The sequence below is a fragment of the Grammomys surdaster genome, unplaced genomic scaffold, assembly GCF_004785775.1.
Source record: "Grammomys surdaster isolate TR1022 unplaced genomic scaffold, NIH_TR_1.0 256, whole genome shotgun sequence".
NCBI classification, from domain to species: domain Eukaryota; kingdom Metazoa; phylum Chordata; class Mammalia; order Rodentia; family Muridae; genus Grammomys; species Grammomys surdaster.
This window is the reverse complement of record NW_021604697.1, coordinates 526,688-535,400: the sequence shown is the minus strand read 5'-3', so window position 1 is coordinate 535,400 and position 8,713 is coordinate 526,688.

Sequence of the window (8,713 nt, the reverse complement as noted above, 5' to 3'; positions counted from 1 at the left end):
AGAGAGAGAGAGAGAGAGAGAGAGAGAGAGAGAGAGAGAGAGAGAGAGAGAGAGAGATCGTTTTTTTAAAAAAAAAGTAGTATGGGGAAAAGTCTCAGAAACCATTAGAGGATGAATATGTCATAATAAAGTACCACAGCTTGGGTAGCTTAAAGAACAGGATTTTTTTTTTCAGTTCTTTAACTGTAAGTCTTAGGTCTGGGTAGCAGCAGACTTGGCTATTTGCAATGGTCATTTCTGGTTTTGCAAACACTTGCCTTCTCACTGTACCCTACATGATCATTCCTGTCTATGAAGAGGAGGGAGAGAAGGAAGGGAGTTAGGTCGATATCTGATTCTCTTATGAAGATATCAGCTCTCCGGATCCGTTACGACCACATCTGATCTCCCTTACCGCCTTCAAAGCTTCTCGCCCTCTTACAATGCATGCTTCACAGGTTGGGGCCTGCACTCATCAAAGCTGTGTCCTCACTCTGTAGTCCTGCCCCTGAAAGCTCTGGATTTCCTTGTGCTATCCACTTCCCCTCATCACTGAGGAGAGCCAAGGTCTCCGGAGCCCCTCTGTTAGGTTTTGTCACACCCCTCCTAGTTCTTGCCCTGTGCCCAGCTTAGAGTCCACAGCCCATCACTTCACACTCATCCCTGTGTTCTTCTGTCCTACCCACCTGGTAAATTGCTACGTTTGATGAGCCATACCGTCAATATTCCCAGCTAAGCTGCTGAAGAAAATGAAAGTTCTACTCTCCAGGGGGCTCACCCTACGGCCTCGCTGACTTACTCCATCCTTCTCTGGGCTCCAGTTCCTACCCTCTATTACATTTAGGTAGTACTGGGTTTGTGGTTTATTTTTCTTTTTTTTGGGGGGGGGGTGAGTGTGTGTGTGTGTGTGTATGTGTGTGTGTGTGTGTGTGTGTGTGTGTGTAGTTTGTTTTGGTTTGTTTGGTTTGGGTTTGGGTTTTGTTGGGTTTTGTTACTGTTGTTTTGACTATGTTGGAGAGAGTGCTGGCTCACTGGGTAAAGTGCTTTCTGGGTAGCCACAAGGACCTGAGTCCAAATCCTAAAACCCACACAAAGCTGACTTCAGCAGCACATATCTTCAACCCCAGTGTTCCTACTCCAGATGGGAGCTGGAGATGGGGAGAATCCTCAGAAACCTGGGGGACAGCTAGCCTGGTACGCACACTGGAGAATAAAAAAGAGATCTTGTCTCTAACAGATGGAAAACAAGAACAGACACCTGGAATTGTCTTCTGAGCTCCACACTGAAGCTGTGTTGTGTGTGCATGCATACATCTCCACCACACACATACACACACACACACACACACACACACCTAACAGTCTGTAGCTCCTGAGCACACCAAAACCACAAATCTTCTGTGTTAGTTAAGATTCCCATTGTGTTGCTATGGCAATAGTGAAAGAAATGAAACATGAGAATGTGGAGTGCTTTTTATGCAGAATAACCGGAGATGGCAAAAATCATTTCAGAGTAAAGAACATCCAGGCTTTTGCTCTCTGTCACCCTGACACCTCTCCAACATTGCCTCCAGACATCACCAAAGGTGGCTTGCCCTCACGACTGCAGTCAGCCTGCAAGAGGAGAGCCTGTGTCTCTCCTTCAGCACCCTCATCTAGAAGCTGGGCTTTGTCTCTTCCTGGCATAGCCACTATCCATAAAGCCTGACTTCACCACAGGAAAAACAAAGCAATAAGTAAATAAATAAATGCCAAGGCTGGAGGGAGGGAGGGAGTGGGTGGGTGGAGGAGCACTCTCATAGAGGCAGGGAGGGGGAGATAGGATAGTGGGTTTCCGGAGGGGAGACCTGGAAAGGGGATAACATTTGAAATGTAAATAAAGAAAATAACCAATAAAAGGAAAAATAAATAAATAAATAAACCAAAGAAAATATAGTTGTTAGTTGCTAACAACTTAGTTACAACCTTCCACTTTTGATCCCCTTTTACACTTGACATTAAGATTAAGTCTGTACACACACACACAAACACACACACACACACACAAAGCTAGGGCCCTCTATTCTTCTCTAGAGCCCATTCTCCTTGTCTTCTCAGGAATCTAACCTCCATTGTTCCAGCTGCATCAGAAGTCGTCTCTATATTAGAAGGAGTCCATCTTAAAAAGAAAAGAAAAAGGTTGAGAGTTCAGATTCAAACTAAAACCTTTCTTTCCACATTCTTCTGTAGTTCTTCCCCTTCCATAATGATCACATTTCTAAAACACCTTCCTGAAGTCGCTCACTTTACTTCCTCCAGGCACTGACCAAAATGGCTCTTTCCGAGGTTTCCAAGGGTCTCCATGTCACTAACTTCTGAACAATTTCTCAGCCATTCAGTTTCGTACCCAGGAACAGCATTTGAACGGCTCACCACATTCTCCTGTGATGAGGATGTGGGAAGAACGGCCTGTGGCTTAGGCAGGAAATAGGAGGTGGGACATCTGCTGGGAATTCTGGGAAAGTCAAATGCAGGAGATTCACTGGGGACAATGTGACAAGAGGGACATGTGGTACCTTAGCACAAGTAACCAGCCACATGGCAGACTGTGGGTTAAAATAAATGGGCTATTTTAAGTTATAATCTAGTTAGAGAAGAGTGTACCTATGTGGCCAAGGTATTTGTAAATATATATTTAGTCTGAGTCTTATTTCTGAGAGTATGGAGAGTATGAAGCTGGGAGAAAGAACCAGACCTAACTTCTACAAATAACAACTCTTATTCACTGCTGATAGGGATGTAAGCTAGTACAGCCATTATGGAAATCTTTATGGAAACATCTCAAAACTTACTGGGGCTGGGGAGACAGCTCTACAGTTAAAGCCATTGTTAAGCAAGGGGAGCAAACTTCAGATCCCTAGAGCAGTGGTTCTTTACCTTCCTAATGCTGTGATCCTTTAATACTGTTCCTCATGTTGTGATGGCTGACACCCAGTCATAAATTATTTTCAACGCTACTTCATAACTGTAATTTTGCTACTGTTATGAGTCAAAATAAGTATCTGTATTTTATGATGGTCTTAGATGACTCCTATAAAAGTGTCCTTCAACCTCCAAAGGGGTCACGACCCAAACATTGGGAACCACTGTCATAGGGCAACATGAATGCTGGGTGAGTACGGCACTGTGCTGAAATTCCAGCCTATGAAGGCAAAAACAAGGGAGTTGCACAGAAATCTGGCTAGTGAAACTAGGCATATCTTGTAGTTCTGAGTTTGATTGAGAGACCCTGCCCCAAAGAACAAGGTTATAGAGTAACCAAAGAGGATTTTTTTCAACATCAACTTTGGCCACACACACATAAACATATGTGTTCATGCCTGAAAATATGCACACCTTTGAACACACACACACGCACGCACACACGTAAGCCTGATGATTTGACATTCTATCCCTGGAACCCACATAAAGGTGGAAAGGAGAGAGCCTAATCTGTCTGATTTCTACATTTGTGTCATACCACAAGCACACACACATCATACACACATGTACACACATAATAATGATAAATATCATACAGTTTTAAAAAAAGAAAAAATAGAACTGTCACATAACCCACCTATACTACTCCAGAGTAAATACCCAAGTGACTCCATGTCCTACCACAGAGATTCTTGCACATTCGTGTTTACTCCTGCATTTGTCATAATTGTAAGAAAATGGATCCTCCCTATATGTCCATCAACAGACAGATGGATAATGAAATTGTAGTGCCACTACACAATGCTGAAAGGTAGAGGTAAACACAGATGAAAGTGACTGATATTGAGAAATACTACATTAAGCCAGGAAACTTAGAAAGAGAAAAAATAGAATATTCTCTTATATGCAGATCCTAGCATATAATGGTTATCTGTGTGCATCTACGTGGATATGTGTGCACAGGAGACCAGCGGAGGAAGGCAGGCGATGGGGCGTTATGTCATGAAAGGAGGCTACAAAGGGTTGGAAGGGTTGGGAAGAGTCAGGAGATATAGGAGAAGAGGATGGTAGGAGAATTAAAAAACATTTTTAAATGCCAAAATCAAACCTGATATATGTACGCTCATTTAAAATTCCTAGAACAAAATAATAATAAACTTACAAATAATATCAGGCCTAAAATTATAGCTCTCTGTAAGAGGAAAAGAATTCATCAAAAGTAACATACCTAGAACAGTTTCTGTTAGCAGTTTTTACTCAGTAATTTATTTTGAACAATCTCAGGGACTTTTCTCTCGTTCCCCTCTGTCACCCTTTATTTGCAAACACCCCAAGTTCTGCTTCCTGGACAGCTTTTACATCTATCTTCTACGTTCTTTCTATGGCTTTAAGCTGCTACCCACTTCCTGTCTGACCTGGTCTCACCTCCTGAATTGTTTTGACATGAGTCATTCCTGCAGTCTTTACAGTGCCTGCTGGTGTGGCTCACAAGGGTCTCCACCCACTTAACTAGAAGGTGTGTTGCTTTTCTATAGCAGCTGCAACAGATCTCAATGACTGCAGTAGGTTCAAGTCATTCGTTTATTGCTCACAGAGCCATTGGCCAGAAGTCTGCCCAATGTGGTGTCACAAACTGTCATTTACACTGACTTCTCTTCTAGAGATCCAGGAAGGACTAAAAGTCCCTGGTATTTTGCTGGCTGGCTGCCATAGGGTAACTGCTCTCAGATAGAAATCACTTTAGGTTCTTGTTCTGTGCCCTCCTCTTCTACAGCTTGTACCAGCTTTTGTCATTTCTATACAGGGTTCCCTGTCTTTATGTTGAGGAGTCGGAAAGGTGGCTCAGCAGTTAAGTGTGCTTATTGCTCGTCTAGAGAACCAGAGTTCAGTTCTCATCAGCTACACTCACAGCTGCCTGTAACTCCAGTTCAGGGATCCAACACTTTCTTCTGTCCTCCACAGGCATCCACATACACATGGCATATACACACAAAGACACATGTGATATACATATGTAAAAATTTCAAAATAATTCTCCAAAAGCATTAGTGTACTGAGCTGGGCATGGTGGCTGTCTTATTAGGTTTCGATTGGTGTGTGATAAAACACCACTGCCAAAAGCAACTTGGGGAAGAATGGGTTTGTTTGGCTTACACTTCCACATCATAGTCCATCATCAAAGGAAGTCAAGACAGGAACTCAAAGCAAGAACCTAGAGGCAGAACTGAAGCAGAAGCTGTGGAAGAACGCTGCACACTGCTCCCCATGGTTTGCTTCACCTGCTTGCTTATGCATCCCAGGACCACTTTCCCAGAGGTGACAACACATCAGGCTGGGCCCTCCCGTGTTAATCATTAAGCAAGAAAATACCAGACAGACTTGCCAACAGTAGGCAATCTGATGGAGGCATTTTCTCCTTGGGCTCTGTCTTCCAAGATAAACTCTACCTTGCAAGTAAACCAAGCAAGTAAAAGACTTGTATGATAAAACTTCAAGTCTTTGAAGAAAGAAGTTGAAGATCTCAGAAGATGGAAAGATCTCCCATGCTCATGGATCAGTAAGATTAACAAGGTTTAAAAAAAAAATTCTACCAAAAGCAATCTACAAATTCAGTGCAATCCCAAGCAAATTTTTGACACAATCCTTCACAGATTTTCAAAGGACAATTTTCAACTTCATATGGAAACAAACAAACACCAACCAACCAAACTAAAACAACAACAACAAAACCCCAAACCTCTGGATAGCTGAAAAATAAAAGAACTGCTACAGTATCATCATTCCTGATTTCAAGTTGTGTTATAGAGCTATAGTAATAAAAATAGCTCTACCTGTTGTAAAGTAGACAAAACACAAACAAAACAACAACAAATAGAACAGTGGTACAGACAGATCTGTAGTTCCAGCATCAGGAAAGTGAAAACAGAAAGGTCAGGAGTTCAAGGTCATTCTCAGCTACATAGAGAGTTCCAGTCCAGCCAGGGCTACAAGACCCTACTTCAACACACACTCCCTTCTTCAAATATCTGATTCCCACTGCTGTCTGTCTAGCCAGGGAAAACTCTTGGCTGTAAAGGATCTATATGATTTGACTAGGACTATCTGAATGATTGCTGTATTTTTTAGAGCAACTGATGAGTGACATTAATTCCACCTGCGGCATCTCTGGCTCCACATAACACAGTCATGTAGCTGATTCTTCACTGTACTCACTAGTCCAACTGCCCTTGAGGGATGATTGTACAAGGATGACCACGATTAGACATCACCTTCCAAGACAGTCAAGAAAACATCTCTGCAGAATGCTACTTTACACAAGATTAAATAGATGGGTATTGAAGGAAAAGAGAACCTTCTAAAAAGAATATGCAAAATCCACATGACTGGAAAATGCATAACAAAAGCGGGGTAATTAAAGAAGACCAGTGTGTGTACAGCAGGAGGAACAAAAACTACAGAGCCACCTAAAGAGGTTAGCAGAAGCCAGGCTATGAGGGGTTCATAGATCCAACTGAAGATTCCCCCTCTTCTAAAAGCAAAGGTTGGTGGGTTGGTATAATTCAAATGGTATTCTGAACACAGAACTCTGCCATAGCATAGAGGATTGGATGTAACCAGCAAAGTGGGTTAGCCGTCCTAGGAGCCCGGGATTGGATCACAAGAGACTGTTGAGTATAAGTACAGTCACTGAGTAGCTAAAATCAGCAGGACTTTGTGATTGCTTGAATGTGGGAGTGATATAGCTATTGTCCCCAGGAAGCAGACCCTAAAACAGAGATCGTGTTTACTAAGGTGTACTCTGGAAGTCAACACCTGTGCAAAAGCGGATGAAAACAAGACTGGGCAAAGCGAGAGGCTGAGCAATAACTCAGACCCAACAGAGTCCTCAGCCAACCTCAAAGGAGGAGCTGGGGTGTTATGAACAGATTGTCCTTCAGGTGGATGAGGATGATTCGGGGGCTGATTCCTCTGTGCTGACCAGTCACTGGATGCATGATACCCTGGGAAGAGGCCATGATTTTGAAGGAATTGTTACTCTGCTCTGGCAGCTTCTGAAGGGGACTGACACTTGAGAGCCGTCTGCTAGGCAATGAGTCCTTTATTTTTAAGGAATCTGGGCTTTGTGTCACAACATCCATTACAGTGGTGGGAGAGTATAGAAGAGTTTGGGTGATTCTTAGGTTTCCTTTTTATTTTTATCTTATGTGGTTATGTGTTATGAGTGTTTTGTCTACACATATGCATATGTACCACATGAGTGCCTGGTACCCACAGAGGCCAGAAGCTGTTCAAAATGGAGTTCGGAATCACCTTGTCAATGCCAGGGAACCAAGCCCAGGTCCTCTGCAAAAGAACCAAGTGCTCTTAATAGCTGAAGCATCTATACAGCCCTGATCCCTGATTTTTCAGTGTGTGCACCGTAACAAATTGTATGTAGGGCTATGTATTGCAAACTCTGGCTTCGGTAAAATCCCCACTAAGTGGAAGCTCTTCGGGGACAGACTGATTGCATGGGAGGATGGCACACAGTCCCATAATTAATACCTGGATACATAGTTTGCTGGATAATGAATGCAAGCTACATCCATGTCCCTCTCTCTCCTCCTAGGTTTCCTTTGTCCCCTTGTTTCTCAGTGCTACCCTCATTCGATGTGGGAAAAGCTAGCCGGATTATCAGAGATCCCACCTGTGCTGGAGCTGAGCAAACAGCACATCAGGTTCCTCTCAGAAGAGCAGAGGTGACAGTGGAGGGGGGGTGACATCCCAGGCTTAACCCCTCCTCCTGCACTGCAGCCCTTATGAACTCAGTGCTAACTGATCAGGTCCTTTCCAAAACAGTCAGGATACTGATTCTGAATTCCCCATACATCCAGACTCCCCCCAGCTCTAATTCTCTCTTCCTCAGATCCCCCTCCACCCAACCTCTGACAGCCACTTTGGGATCCCAAAAGATACATCATATCACATTAAAATTTCTTTGGAATGGAGGAGACTGGTAGAAACAAGGCTGAAAAAGCAGAGAAGGCCAGTCCTGCCTCAGGAAGCGGAGTCCCCTTCATTGGTGCCTTCAGTTTGTCACACCCCTGTCCCCGCCACACCCCAGGACCCAGTCCTTTTCTGGCCCCCACTCGTGGGAACCCAACACCCTACACCTGTGCTGTGCCTTTGCTGAGGACAAATGGAGCACCATCATTTCAGGTGGGGGTGGACGCTGCCTAGAGACGAGGAGATGACCAAGCTCCCTATCTTTCACCCTGGTCTAGGCCAGAACTAGAACCCTTACAACACCTCAACTCAGTTCATTTAATGCATTTCTCACCTCAATTCCCGGCCGCCCCTAATGCCTTAGTCCACTCTAACCCCTTTCCTTGTACAGTCTTCACTGTGAGCAACTGCGGCCCTCCAGGACCCTCTTGGAGGCTTTGAAGAAGAAGTCTAGGTTTGGGGTTCCAGATAGGAGGTGGGATGTGCCAGAGGCAAAGCCATCCCTCACAAGAGTTAAGGTAGCTAATACTGTGGTGATCGCTGCGGCCACTGCGGCAGAACTCGGTAACTGCGGCTCCAGAAGGACTAAGGCAACTGCTCTGTTGCGGGGGACCCTGGGACGCAAACCAGAAGAACATCACTGCCATCACCACGTCTTCTAAACCACCAAAGAAAGACGCTGGACCCCACAGAAGCTACTCACTCCCCTATCACATCCCCTCTGGCAGGCGCACGTGTAAACACACACACACACACACACACACACACACACACACACACACACACA